Raw genomic sequence first — 14409 nt, forward strand, 5'->3', positions numbered from 1 at the left:
CCATCACCACCTGCTTGGGCCTCCCCACCCGATGAAATTGGCTCCTTTCACGCCATGATTGCCAGGGCATCCAAGCTCTTCCCCATGGAAAAGGAAGGTTTCCTCTACCAACGACGGGTGGCCAAAAGGAAGACGGTCCTCTTGGTCCCGTTACTCGATGACATCTGGGATGAGGGGCTGTTGCTCCTGAAAAACCCATCCACGGCCCCTGCCAAGAGAGACCGGTATGAGCAATGCCGGGTTCCGGATTACGCCCCCATGTGCTTTAGGGCGCAACCTACCCCGGACTCGGTTGTCTCTGCGGCAGCCAAGAAGAAAGCGGCGGGGGCGACGGCATCAACTTCGACATCTCCGCCGGGCGGCGAAGGGAAGAAATCTGACAACGGGTCATCTCGTTGGCGGCGACTACCATTAAAGCGGCCAACGCCCTCGCGATCTTGGCCTGCTAAGACAGGGAGCTATGGTTTAAGATCACTCCCCTACTGGATTTCCTCCCGGACGTCAAGAGGACGGAGGCCCTAGAGATCCTACAGGAGGGAGAGGTGGCGTCGTACCACGCCATTACAGTGGCCACTGACATTGCAGACACTTGCTTCTGCCAGATAGGTAACAGCGTTTGCCTTTCTGGCGCGGTTGGCTTAGGGCAGCCGACTTCCGTCGATGTGCAGACCAGGGTCCTGGACATGCCCTTCGACGGGAACAACCTATTTGGCAAGACAGTGGACGAGTCGCTGCAAGCCATCAAGGCCGACACGGAGACAGCTCGTGCCTTAGGCATTCTTCAGTAACGACGGCCACCTTTTCGGGGTGCTAGATGCAAGCAGGGTGCCTCCAAGGGATTTGGCGGAAGCTCCTCGACATACCGCCAGGCGGCTCACTCCTCATTGCAGGAGGCCTACAGGAGAAGCGGCAAGCAAGGAGGATTTTGTCGCTAAGGAAACCAGGGCGGTAAGGCCGCTGCCAAGCGGGATTGAACCGGCCATAGTGTCGGGCCCCCACCTGAGCACCCCGTGTGGGAGTCCATCTCCGACCGTTCGGTGCTGGATGCTCTGGCCCGTGGGCACACACTGGAATTTCTAAGAGTTCCTGCATTCCACCGGTGGCCAGAAAGGAAAACCACGTCCCACAACTACTACTGCATGTACGAGCGATGTTTAAGAAGGGAGCCATCGAACTCGTCCCAAAGAAGCTCCAGGGTTCCGGAGTATACTTGCGGTACTTCCTAATAAGGAAAAAGACCGGCGGTTGGCAACCCATCCTGGACCTTTGTTGTCTAAACAAGTACATCAGGCCCCAGAAGTTCCGGATGGTTACCCTCCAGCACGTGCTGGGGCAACTGGAGGAAGGCAACTTCCTTTCGTCGCTGGACTTGGAGGACGCCTACTTTCACATCCCCATCTTGAAAAAAAATCGAAGTTTCTGCGATTCGTAGTCCAAGGATGGCACTACCAGTTCAAGGCCCTTCCCTTCGGACTGAAGTCGGCGCCCAGGGTGTTCACCTAGTGGCTGGCACCTGTGGCGGCCTGGCTGCGCCTACAAGGGATCCACATCTACCCTTAACTGGACAACTGGCTCATCCGGGCAGAGTCAAGGGAACTCGCTGTCGAACACGCAAGGAAGACTGTCCAACTGCTCATGGATCTAGGATTTTCGATCAACTTCACGAAATCCCACCTGGTACCGTCGCAAGTTGCCCTGTTCCTGGGAGCCAAGCTCGACAGTGGCGCGACTGGCATCTCCGTCGGAGGAGAGGACGAAGGCCGTCCTAGGCAAGGTGCAACAACTGTCGACCATGGACGTGGCCAAGGTGAGGTCTGTCAAGTCCCTGCTCGGCATGATGTCCTCCTGCATTTACTTTGTGCGCCTTTGCAGACTACGGATGCGACCACTGCAGGACTTCCTAGACGCCCGTTGGATGCAAGCGACGGGCAACTTCGACGATAAGCTCTCACTACAACAAAACCTTTCGACGAATGATCCAGTGGTGGGGCACCTGCGCGCATCTGACGGCGGGTATGGATTTCCAGACCCTGGCCCATCGGGAGACACTGATGGACGCCTCCCTGGAGGGATGGGGGGCTCACTCCGGAGATCTCCACGCAAGATGCCTTTAACTACCGGAGGAGAGGTCACTTCACATCAACGTCCGGGAGCTCCGAGCCGTGTTCTGGGCCCTCAGGTCGTTCCTTCCGTCCCTCAAGGGCAAGGTGGTGAGGATCTTCACTGACAACACCACAACGATGTTTTAGATCCAGAAGCAGGGAGGCACCAGATCCCCAGCCCTATCCAAGGAGGCCCAGGATCTGTGGCATTGGGCCGTAGCCCAAGGGAGGTTTCTGGTACCCTTCCACCTGGCAGGAATAAAAAACACCATCGCCAACGCACTCAGCAGGGAGTTGCGCTCGTGCCGTGAGTGGGAACTGCGGCAGGATCAAGTGGACATCCTCTAGCGACGATAGGACAATCCCCAGCTTGACATGTTCACGGCGGCGAACACCACAGTGCCAGATTTTCGCCAGCAGGGGAGCATGGGCAATGCCTTCTCGTTCCCCTGGGACGGCCTGTTCCTGTATGCGTTGCCATTGAGACTCATCAACCAACTCAAACGGTCCCGGTGCAGGATGATCCTCGTCACACCGGCGTGGCCGAGGCAGATCTGCTTCCCGGACCATCTGGACATGTCTGCCCCCTCCGTCCCCCCAAGTCAAGCTGCCCATGGACGTGGATATCCTTGTCGGAGAAGGAGGCTCCATCCTCCACGATCTGGTTTGGAGAGTACGATATCCCAGCGGACTGCAAGGAGGTGCTTGCACAGGCCAGGGCGCCCTCGACTCTCAAGTGTAATGAACACGAATGGAAGAAGTTCGTTGTCTGGTGCCGTGCACAGAAGACTAACCCTCTGCGGATTACGCCCCCCCCCCTTAGGTGCTGCCGTACCTTCTGTCGCTGGCCAAGGTGGGGCTGGCTCACACTTCCATCAGGATCCATCTAGCAGCGATTTCCCGCTACTCCAGGACCCCGGGGCGATCATCTCTCTCTGGTCCCATTGCCCGGTGAAGGAGTTTATGAAGGGACTGTTCCGGTCATTCCTGCCGGTGAAGGCTGCGGCCCCGGCGTGGGAGCTCAACATGGTGCTGTCCAGGCTCATGGGGCTGCCATTCGAGCTGCTGCATTCGGCACCGTTGAAGTTCCTGTCGTGGAAGACGGCGTTTCTTGTGGCCATCACCTCCGCACGACGAGTAGGAGAGATCTAGGCCCTCTCCTGTAAACCTCCATACTTGACTATTGACAATACAAGGGTGGTGCTGAGGATGCACCCCTCCTTCATGCCCAAGGTGATGTTGGACTTCCATCTCAACGAGCCCTTCGTGGTCACCTTCGTGGCCGGCTTAAAGGACTTTGCACTCGCTGGATGTAGCTAGAGCGCTGAAGTTCTACGTGGACCGCACAGTTTTCGGATGACATCACAGCTTTTTGTGAACTTTGGATCTGTGAATCAAGGGAAGGCCCTCTCGAAGGCGCACTTTCACTGGTTGGCAAACTGACCGTTGCCCGGCCGTCCGAGAGCCCATTGGACCAGAGCGATCGCTGCTACCATGGCTTTTTTGTCTGGTGTGCCCCTGCTGGACATCTGCAGGGCTGCTACGTGGAGGTCGATGCACACCTTCACGAGATTCTACTGCGTTGACTAGGATTCCAAGGAGGAGTCCAGAGTCGGCCAGGCAGTGCTGTGCAACCTGTTCGCCTGAAAGTGGGTCTGGTGAGGAGGTAAGAGATGCTTAATGTTGAGTGATGAAATGCTTAATGTTGAGCCTTGCCACCTCCTGTGGTTGTGCATGTTTTTACTGCTTTGTATTCATGAGCATGTGAATCCATGACAGACCCCATGCTGGAGAAGGAACAAGTAACTTACCTGTAACTGTTGTTCTCCAGCATGGGTCTGGCATGAATTCACATGCGAACCCTCCCTCCTACCCCTCTGCGGCTCTTCACTTGGTCATACTGCCACTTTACTCGCTACCAAATTTGAAGGTGGCTGCCAGAGCAGGGGCTTAGGTAGAGGGCTGTTATTGGCTGGGGGCAGTATGACCCAGAGAACAGTGATTGGATATTAGGAGAAAGACAGTTCAGAAATGAAACTGAAACAGATTTTTTTCTTTACCGAGGATTCCCAACCTGACGACGGGGAATATTCATGAGCATGTGAATCCATGCCAGACCCATGCTGGAGAACAGTTGCAGGTAAGTAACTTGTTCCTTCCTCCATACGCCCGCCCGCCATCCCCTCTAATAAGGTTCCTCTGTTATTGCTAAAAGGTCTCTGACCTGCCGATAGAAAGGGACTGATGGGTGATGTGCGGGGCAGAGCCGAGATGGGCAGGGTTACGGCCGTGTGCTGGGCCCCATGTAGAAAGAGGAAAGACTCAAAATGTTTGGATGCTTTTACAAAGCGCTCCGGTCCCGTCCCACAGGACGGAGGAGTGTCCCATAAGTATGGAGGAAAGGGGACTATGGACTAGGAGTAAGGTGGTCACTACGGTGAGTAACCTGGTTATTCGGCACAGTCTAATCCAGCATCTGCCCTATCCCAAAGGTAACCCAAGTCAACGCCATTTTCCATGCCTAGACAAATTCCAACTTCTTTGCCTGAAAAGGCTTTTTTTTTTACATCCATGTCATATATATTTCTTAATCTGCTTAGAATCACATGCTGTGCATAGGTCCGACATCCAGTGGTCACTGCGGAGTATTGCATTTTGTTTTTCGTAGTAGAAAAGGGGACGTCGACAAGGCGTGTCTAACACTATCCCTATAGTGACGTGCGTTGTACCCACAATCCCTCACGCGTCGAGGTCCCTCAGATTGTTTTTTTCCGCCCAGCTACTGGTCGCCTTTATGCGAAGCTTCTCGAGAGACATTGCCAAATAGTTCTTCGACCTTTGGTCGTTTGTTATTAATATCAATAACGAAGATCCCTCCCTCGACGCAGAGCTGTTTCTCCGCCGAGCAAGATCTTCGACGGAAGGACGAGCGGAGGAGATCCTTCGGCGCTGCCGAACACGTGGCCTGGCCTCGCCGGCCGTACACAGTAGGGAGAGTGGGGTTTTGTGGTCTTTCTTTTCTTTAAGAATGCTTTTCTCTTCCCCTCCCTCTCTTTCGAGGTCGTAGTCACACTTATTACCCTCAGCTATATATAGAGAGGACGCCATTTAGGTTTTTCCCGCTTTGCAAGGGTAAATATACCTGGAAGGATAAGCACAAACGGTGCAACCGTTGCTTACCCCTCGATCACCAGGAGGACGGCTGTGCGGCCTGTAAATTACTAAAGCCCAAAACTCTAAAAGACCGCAGGGTCAAAAGGTGGGCGGCCTACGCCATGTCTAGGCCTGACTCCTCGCCCGCTGCCGCCGCCGCCGAGTGTGACGAGGACAAGTGACTATACGCCCCCCGTAACAGAGGCTGTAGACCTCTCAAAGGAGCGTTCACGCTCCTCCTCGTCCGGCCCCGACAAGCCCGGCTCACGCCCAGCTTATGGGGATGAACACCCCGGCGACAAGTACGCACACAAAAAAAACCAAAGCACATACCCCCAGGTACACATTCGTCGAAGACGAAGGCAGCCATAGCGCCAACGGGGACGCCGGGCCCACTGACGTCTTCCACCGACCGTAAGGGTCGACAGGCGACTGGGCACTCTAAAAATAAGGGCGCTAACACCAAAATTTCCGGCGACGCGCATCGCAAGAGCGCTCACGCTGCCAACATGGACTCGACGGGCATGGACTTGACGAGCAAAGGCTCGACGTTTCATAGCGCGACGGCGACCGATCCCTCGGAATAGAGTATGATCGCCGAAAGCCTCGCGCGCATAGCATCTAAGGATGGCCAAAGACGTACGCTGAGTGCAACGCCGAAAACCGCGCACAAGGCCAAAGATACGCCGAAGCGCCGGGAAACAGATCAGGCCTGTTCCCGACGCCGACAGAAGGCCCTAGCCAGCAAGAAGGATACTCAGAAGGCGAAGGCTCTCTTTCTTCGACGTTATGGGACAGAACCAGACTTTTACAGGAGGAAGGAAAGCCCCTTTTCTTTCCCAGACTGTCCTGGCCGACCTCAGTGGACCTTTGAAAGGTTCCAGACCTGTATGGACAAACTAGATAGGTTCATGTCCATCCCAGAAGACAGGGCACCCAAGAGACCAAGGGAGGCACCCCTGGAGAGTCCAAGGGCTAAATACCAGACGTTTTATAACCCCATACAGGAGGACTTAGACTCTTACAATCCCACTGAGGAAGACACCTTCTTCCAAGAGGAAGATGAGTTCACCTATGTTGAGGACCAACAAGAAGAGGAAGGTTTTCACGAGGAAACTAACCTATGTGAGGAAGGATTCCAGGAAGACACAGGCGGGGGCGAGCCAAATCTCTGGCAGTCACCGGCTAGGTCGACTGACACAGGCAGTAGCAGTATAGTCATCAGGTCTACTGAAACTACACCAGTCAGGAACCCTTCGCCTGTCGATGATCAACCCACCTTCAATGCACTGCTGAAGAAAGCAGCAGCACATTTCGAGATCGAAACTGGGGAGGTCACCCCAGACACCGATTTTTGTGGAGAGGATTATCAAAGAAAAAAACCCCACTAGCCAGGTTATACCCATCCTCGCCTCAGTTAAGGGACGTATTACACCTTCTCTTTCCACTCAGGCATTGGTGAGAGGGGTCAATCCAAGGATTGAGAAACTGTTCTCTCCCTCTCAATCAGACCCATTATATATTAAGGGTCACTCAATCCCGGACTCCCTGGTTGTGACCAACACCAGGAAAAGGGCAGGAGTCCCACTATCTACTAGCGAGGCACCCCCAGACAAAGAGGGGAAGAAGCTGTATGCCCTAGCCAAGAGAATCGCCACCTCTGCAGCGATTCTCTACCAGAATCGCCAATAACAACACCCTATTGGCAAGCTACGCCGATGCTCAATGGGCTGAGCTCAGACAGGACATCGAAGAAGCTCCCGAACCCCTAAGGACTCGGTTACTGACTACAGTTAACGAGGGCTCTCTGGTCAATCAAAGCATCGTCAAGAATACCCTCGATGCAGCAGAGACGGCTGGCCGCACGTTGGTACAAGGAATTTTACTGAAGCGTCACGTCTGGCTTCGCAATTCCGGATTTAAGGCGGAAACACAAGCGTCCCTTATTAATAAACCCACAGAGGAGTCCAACCTCTTTGGGAGAGCAGTGGATGATGCGCTGGAGAACGCGAAGAAAGAATTTGATACAATAAAGACCTCTTGGCTGCGGCTAACCAAAAGCTGTGGCAGGAGCTCACTGAATTTTTGCCTGACCTCACTTCGGACACGCAAGCCTCCTTTAAAGCTGGTATCGTGGGTGCCCGGGCCATGATGCAGGACCTCATGGAAACTTTGGTTGCCCACATTGATACAGCCAGCAGGGGGCTGTGCCTTGAAGTAGAGATGAGGATGGTGTGGATGCAAGCCACAAAGTCTTCATCCGATGTGCAGGAGCGCATTCTGGATTTGCCTTTTGAGGGTGTGGACCTTTTTCATTAGCCTACTGATGACAAATGATACACATAGGAGGAACCTTTTAGGTCCCATTGTGCCACTCAATGTTTTCATTCAAACCGCTAATATGGCTTTTAGAAATGGACAGGTTTCTGCTCCAAATTTAACAATGTTTTATTGACATACTCTTACCCTTGACCATTTTTTTAGGATCGTCTATTCAAAATCTGTATAGGTGTGGCCTTTTTCCATAAAATGTTTTACTAGTGGTGCTAATTCAATTTTGTTTTTAACACGGCTTCTATGCTCAATCCTTCTTGTCTTGCACTTTCTATTGGTCTTCCCAATAGTAATACATGGCCATGGACAAGGGATCACATATACAACATTCTGTGTTACAATTGGTGTGTTCTCTAAGGGAACAGTTTGAGGGTACATCAGTTTCCCACAGGGGTAGTGTCCTACCACCTGTAATCCCCACAAGCTTCCTTGTTGGGGGTTCTATTCTTCTGTGTGCCAATGTCATTTTTCATAATGATGTTCCAGATATTGGTGTATTTTTTTTTTAAGAAACTAGCAAGCGCCACACTCCAAAGTAATAGTGAATGATAGTAGACATCACACCTAGACACAATTGCAAGGACAGCAATGCCAACTAACCAACCCACTAACAATGTCATCCCTCTGCATACTCCTCTCAAACTCTAACCAAACACAACCGCAAGCCTAAAACGCAGCAAACCGCCCAAACTTCACTTCACTGCACTGCAACAACAAAACAAACCGCACAAAGACTTGCACAACCGCACACGACGACTATCGACCATATAACACCCCAAGCCCAGCCAACGGACCCACTGGGCTGAGGCTGCCAACAGCACATCACTGCTACCTAGCACTTTCCCAGCTCATTCCCACTAATGCACCCCCTCGCTCTCCCTTTTTCAGAGCGCCAGGGGACCACTGCGGAAGTGCGCAGTACAAATATCCTTTAACATTAACATAACTAAAATCTATGCAAAGGCCCAGGCGAATCGCCTTGACCAAATTCTTACTGGTATAATTAGTCCAGACTAGTCAGGTTTCATCTGGGGTAGACAGACGAGTGACAGCACAAGGATAGCCCACCTTATAGAAAAGTGAATGAAAAGAAAATCCAGCCATTTTAGTAGCCCTAGCTGCCGAAAAGGCTTTCAATAGGGTAGAGTGGAGGTTCCTGTTCCTCGCAATGATGCAAATGGGCTTTGGTGATGGGTTTCTAATAAGGATCAAGGACAACTACCAGAACCCATCGCTAAGGCTAGCTATTAATGGCCAACTGTCTGAGTCCATGGAGATGCAAAAGGGGAACTAAGCAGGAATGCCCCCGCTCACCCTTGCTCTATGCATTTTACTTGGAGTCACTTCTGGCGGCAATAAGAACAGAGAGATTGTAGGGATAACATTTGGGGGTAGTGCCCACAAGAACGCCGCCTTTGCAGATGACCTGTTGTTGACCTTGATAGAACCGGAATGCTCCCTTCAGGCAATGCAGAGAGATATGATGGGGTTCAGTGGCGGGGCTAAAAGTAAATCCCCACAAAACGGAAATCCTTAACCTGAGGAGGGGCTCAAGGGTATGCTTCCATATAGATGGGTCGAGAAAGCCAAAACCTACTTGGGGATCAAACTAAAACCGTGGACAAGCTCTATTCGGCCAATTACTTGCCTGTGTTACAAACAATAAAAAAAACAGATCAACTGGGGACCATTAATGATAACCTGGATGGGTAGAATCAACGTTTTAAAGATGGTTATCCTTCCCCAGCTGTTGTACTACTTCAAGACTCTCGCAATACAGGTTTGTGTCCCCTTCTTCCAAGCTATTCAAAAATGCACAGGGAACTTTGCTTGGAACAATAAAAGACTGAGGATATCTAGAATGGTAATGATGATGCGCGGAAGTAGGGGTGGAACAAGGGAACCAGACTTTAAAGTATACTTTATGGCGGCACAAATAAAGGTGATGAGGGACTGGTTGAAGGATGACCAGGAAAAGATATGGAGGGCAATGTACAAGGCAGTGGATCGGGGAAATCTTGAAGTACTATGGAAGCCGAAGGGAAAAGGACCAAGCAATATGTTTGGTGGGATTGGGTCCTCCGACGTATTGCATATCTATGACAGTAATCACCACAGCTGTGCTGCTTTGGAAAATCTTTCGCCGTCTGCGTCCTGCGTTGATGACGACGATGCGCTGTCCTAGAGGGCCTCCGTCGAGCTGAAGTCACCGGATGTTATAAGTAGGACGCAGGACGCCGTAGCCTCAGTTCCATTTTTTCCGCGAACGTGTTCCCTTTGGAGATCTCGGCCCGCCTCGGTTCTAATGAATCCTGTTCTTCCGGTTCTTTGAACCGGTTCGTTTGTGTATTGAATGTCGCATTCGGCTTCTTCCACCCCGCAGTCGGGTTTTAAGAAGTGTCGGGTGTGCGGGTCCAAGATGTTGTTGACGGAAACGCACAAAGCTTGCCTCTGGTGCCTCAGGGAGGACCATGATACAGATGACTGTTGACTGCCAGTCGCTTACATCGAAGGCCTTGCGGGAGCGTAAGAAGAAGCTGTCGGTGGGTAAGGTGGCCAAGCCCCGGAAGTCGCGATCCACTGGACTTTCGATGGACGATACGAGGGGCGACTCTCCGCATCGTCGTAGTGAGTCCGAGGGGTCTCGGTTCGGGAGTCGGTCTCGCCATTCCTCTGCCTCTTCGAGGCACTCACGGAAGCGCCATCACAGGTCACCTTCCCCGTCCTCATCCGAGGACACCGCCCGTCGGCGGGTTGCTTGTCCCAACAAGCATTCCACTCCTGAGGAATAGGATTCCTTCCGAAAGGAGATGATGGTGGTTTTTCAATCGCAGGGCTCCGGTCCGTCCGCGCCGTCGAAGGATGCCGGCTGTGACCATGCTAGAGACACTGCTCTTCCGCCTTCGGGCTCGAGCGGTCGTCGCGACCACCGGGCGCCTTAGAGGTCCCAGTCGGACAAGGATGGTTGCTCTAGCCAAGCCTGTTCCAGGTCCCGGTCCTCGATGCCCTCGAGACCGCGTGAGCCTGTGAAGTCTTCGAGGAAGACATTGACGTCGAGGGACTCTCTCTTGAGGCTCCGCCTCCGAGGAAGTCATCGATGCCATCGGCGCCCAGGCTGTCGAAGGACACGCTCGGGGCTCCACCCTCGAGGCCTGTGTCGACGCCGTCAAAGTTGTCGGCGCCTCACTCAATGCCGATTCCGTCGAGGCCCTCAACACCTTTCGAGGCTGCTTTGTCGGGGGTACCACTAGGCACGGTGGAACCCCACAGAAAGGCTCTGGCCAAGGCTAAGAATGTCTTTGTCCCTTTTTCTGTGCCCTCTTTCCACCCTCTGGATTTTATTTATGAGGGGGATGAGGGATCTGAGGAAGGTTTGGTGCCTGATGAGATTTTGTCTGGTCACAGCCAGATTAAAGACCTGCGCCAGTCACTCCACGACGCCAGTGGTCTGGACACCTCTCCGGAGGTGGAGTTCTGTCGGCCTGAGCCTGGCACCCATGCAGAGTCCTCGTACAGGGGCCTTATGTCGAGGGTCACGGACTACTTGGGGTGGTCTGCGACACCTGTGGATTTTCTGCAGGATGACCTGACGGACATCCTCGACCATGGTCCTCCAACTGACCCGGTATTGCCATTCCATATGGCTTTGCAAAGAAGGGTGGCTGCGGCTTGGACTGCTCCGGAGAGTCTCCCGCCAGTGAGCAAGTCTTTGCCGTGAAAATACCGTCCAGCCAGTAGTGACCCCTCCTACTTGACCACGCACCCCACTCCGTAGAGTTTGGTGGTGCAGGCGGCCATGGCCCCAGCAAAGCAGGCGTCGTACCCTACCATCCCTCCTGATAGGGACGACAAATGTTTTGATGGCTGGGCGAAGAAAGTGTTTTCTTCAGGGGATATGGCTTTACAGTCAGCCAACTCCGTGTGTGCCTTGTCGCGTTTCACGCACACTCTGTGGAACTGTATTTCATTGGCGGCTGAACATATTCCCGAAGGGGAGGAACGGGATGGTTTTCTTGCTATCATACAGGATGGCAAGGATGCTATGTGTGAGTCCGTTCAGTCGGGTCTAGACATGGCGGATTGTGTCAGCCGGTCCATGGCGGCGAGCACCGTAATACGCAGGTTTGTGTGGTTGCGGAAGTCGGGGTTTGCTCCTGATGTGCAGGCCCGGCTCTTCAACATGCCCTTTGATGGTGAACATCTTTTTGGCAGCAAGGCTGACGAGAGCCTTGAGAGGTTGCAGACCTCCAAAGCTGCAGCGAAGTCGTAGAGTGCTTCAGTTCGCCAACCTCTGCCTTTTCGTCCTTGGGGACAGCAATGGAATGAAGGTTCCTTTCGATATTACTCATCCTTTAGTAAATCGAGAGGAGTTGCAAGTCAAAGGGGCCACTGTCGGAGTGCCAGAGGTGGAAAACAGGGTACTCGAGGTGCCAAAGTCGCTTGGGCAGTTGCCTCTTTGCCCTCAGACACTACCGCAGCTGCTTCAGCTCAGTCATGAGGCCATGTCACATGATTCACCGGTTGGGGGAAAGCTGGCGCAGCATCTTGTAGAGTGGCGTGCCATTATTTCAGATGTGTGGGTTCTGGATATCATAGCCCATGGCTACTGTCTTCCTTTCCGGCAGAGGCCTCACGACAATCCACCAGGGAATCTCTCTTTTAAGAGTCCGGATCCGCTCCTTGCGCAGGAAATTCAATCCCTGCTGAAGAAAGGCACCATAGAACTGGTGCCTGTAGCGGAGAGGAACAAGGGATGGTATTCCCCTTATTTTTTGATTTCGAAGAAAGACGGGGGATTGAGACCCATCATGGACTTGCGCGGTTTGAACAAGCTCCTCAGGAAGGACAAGTTCAAGATGGTTACTCTTTCAAGTCCTCCAGGCCCTTCAACTTCAGGAATGGTTGGTGTCTCTCGACCTCAAAGACACTTATTTTCATATGCCGATCCATCCAAAGCACAAGAAGTACCTGAGGTTCGCGGTTGGCGACTCGCACTTTCAGTTTCGGGTCCTGCCGTTCGGATTGACCTCCACCCCGAGTGTCTTCACCAAGCTTATGGTGGTGGTGGCAGTGTATCTCAGGAAAGAGGGGATTCACGTCTACCCCTACCTGGACGATTGGTTGATCAGGGCGCGCTCTCCTGAGCAAGTCCTGAATCATCTGTTCGTCACTTGCCACTCCCTTCACAAGCTGGGCTTCTCCCTCAATTTAAAGAAGTCCCATTTGACGCCAACCTAGCGGCTCCAGTACATCGGACCAGTGCTCGACACATCCCTGGGGCAGTGTTTTCCTCCCCAGGTGAGGGCTCATCACATTCAGCAGATGGTGCACAAGTTTCAACACGCCCTGAGTCTCCCGGCGTTCGAGTTCTTGAGGTAGCTCGGCCTCATGGCATCCTGCATTCTTCTGGTGCCGGAGGCCAGGTTGCGGATGAGATCTCTGCAATGGGCCCTCAAGATGCAGTGGTTGCAGTCCTCCGGCAGGATGTCAGACCCCTTTCAGATGCTGCCCTCGGTCGCCCAGGACCTTCTGTGGTGGGCCGTCGAAGGCAATCTGATGAAGGGGGCTCCGTTTTGGCTACCCTGGCAGGAGGTGACGATCGTGACGGATGCATCCCTCACGGGATGGGGAGCTCATGCCAACGAGTTGACAGTCAGCGGTCGCTGGTCTCCGTCGGAGTCCAGACTCCATATCAATCTGTTGGAGCTGAGGGCTGTCAAGCTTGCCCTGGAGGCTTTTCTGCCGACTGTGCGAGGAAAGAATGTCCTGATTCTGACGGACAACACAGTGGCCATGCACTACCTCAACAAAAAGGGGGGGGGGTCACTTCCTCTGTGCAGGGAGGCAATGCAGCTCTGGTTCTGGGCCATCCAGCAGGAAGTTTCGATCTCGGCAGTTCATCTGGCCGGAGACAAAAACGAGACGGCGGACGCTCTGAGCAGGCAGAGCGCAATCCCTCACGAGTGGGAGCTGGCTCAGGAGATTCTCTTGGAGATCTTCGCCCTTTGGGCAACCCCTCAGGTGGATCTCTTCGCCTCTAGTGTCAACCGGAAATGTGAAAGGTTCTGCTCGTGGGAATTTCCTCCAAAAGGAGCCTTAGGAGATGCGTTTGTGGTGGAGTGGTCCTTCCCACTGCTGTACGCGTTTCCTCCAGTCCCCGCCATCCAGCAAGTGCTGCGGAGGTTACGGAGGTTCGGTTCCCGGATGATCCTCGTTGCTCCGGCTTGGGCTCGGAGGATGTGTTACCCGGACCTTCTCGACTTGTCCATCTGCCCTCCACGTCGTCTTCCCTACCGAGACAACCTGCTCTCATGGGAGGGGGGGGTCAGTGTAACGCTCACCTGGTATCCACAAGGACGTCACTCAGCCTGTTCTGACCTCTTACAACCTCAAACCATTCCCTGGAGACTATTCGACTGGAGACTGGGCCTGAAACACAGGATTGGTAGAGTTTAACTCCCTATTGTCTGTGTGCTTGAACCCCTTCTTCCCCGGGGTCCAACCCTTCCCTTTGATCCACAGCTCACCTTGTTTTCTTGGATAGTGTGCTCTCTGTCCTGCCTTCAGCACAGGGGCACGTTGATTGATGCGGGCTCGTTGCTGCCTAGTTACTTCACTGGCAAGAGTCCGACAGATAAGTATAATGAGTCTTTTGAACAGTTCTCTAACTTTGTTCCTTTCCTTCCTTAGATGATGCCCGGCGTCCGGGGATGGTGGCGTGCTGCTGAGATGAGTAGCGCTGAAGGTGAGTGAGAGCGCAATGCACCCCTTTCGTATTTGCATTGCACTGAGTTATTTTTCTGTGTCTTTTAGGTGCCTC

The sequence above is a fragment of the Ambystoma mexicanum genome, chromosome 3q, assembly GCF_040938575.1.
Source record: "Ambystoma mexicanum isolate Mex_15411 chromosome 3q, UKY_AmexF1_1, whole genome shotgun sequence".
In the NCBI taxonomy this organism is placed as follows: domain Eukaryota; kingdom Metazoa; phylum Chordata; class Amphibia; order Caudata; family Ambystomatidae; genus Ambystoma; species Ambystoma mexicanum.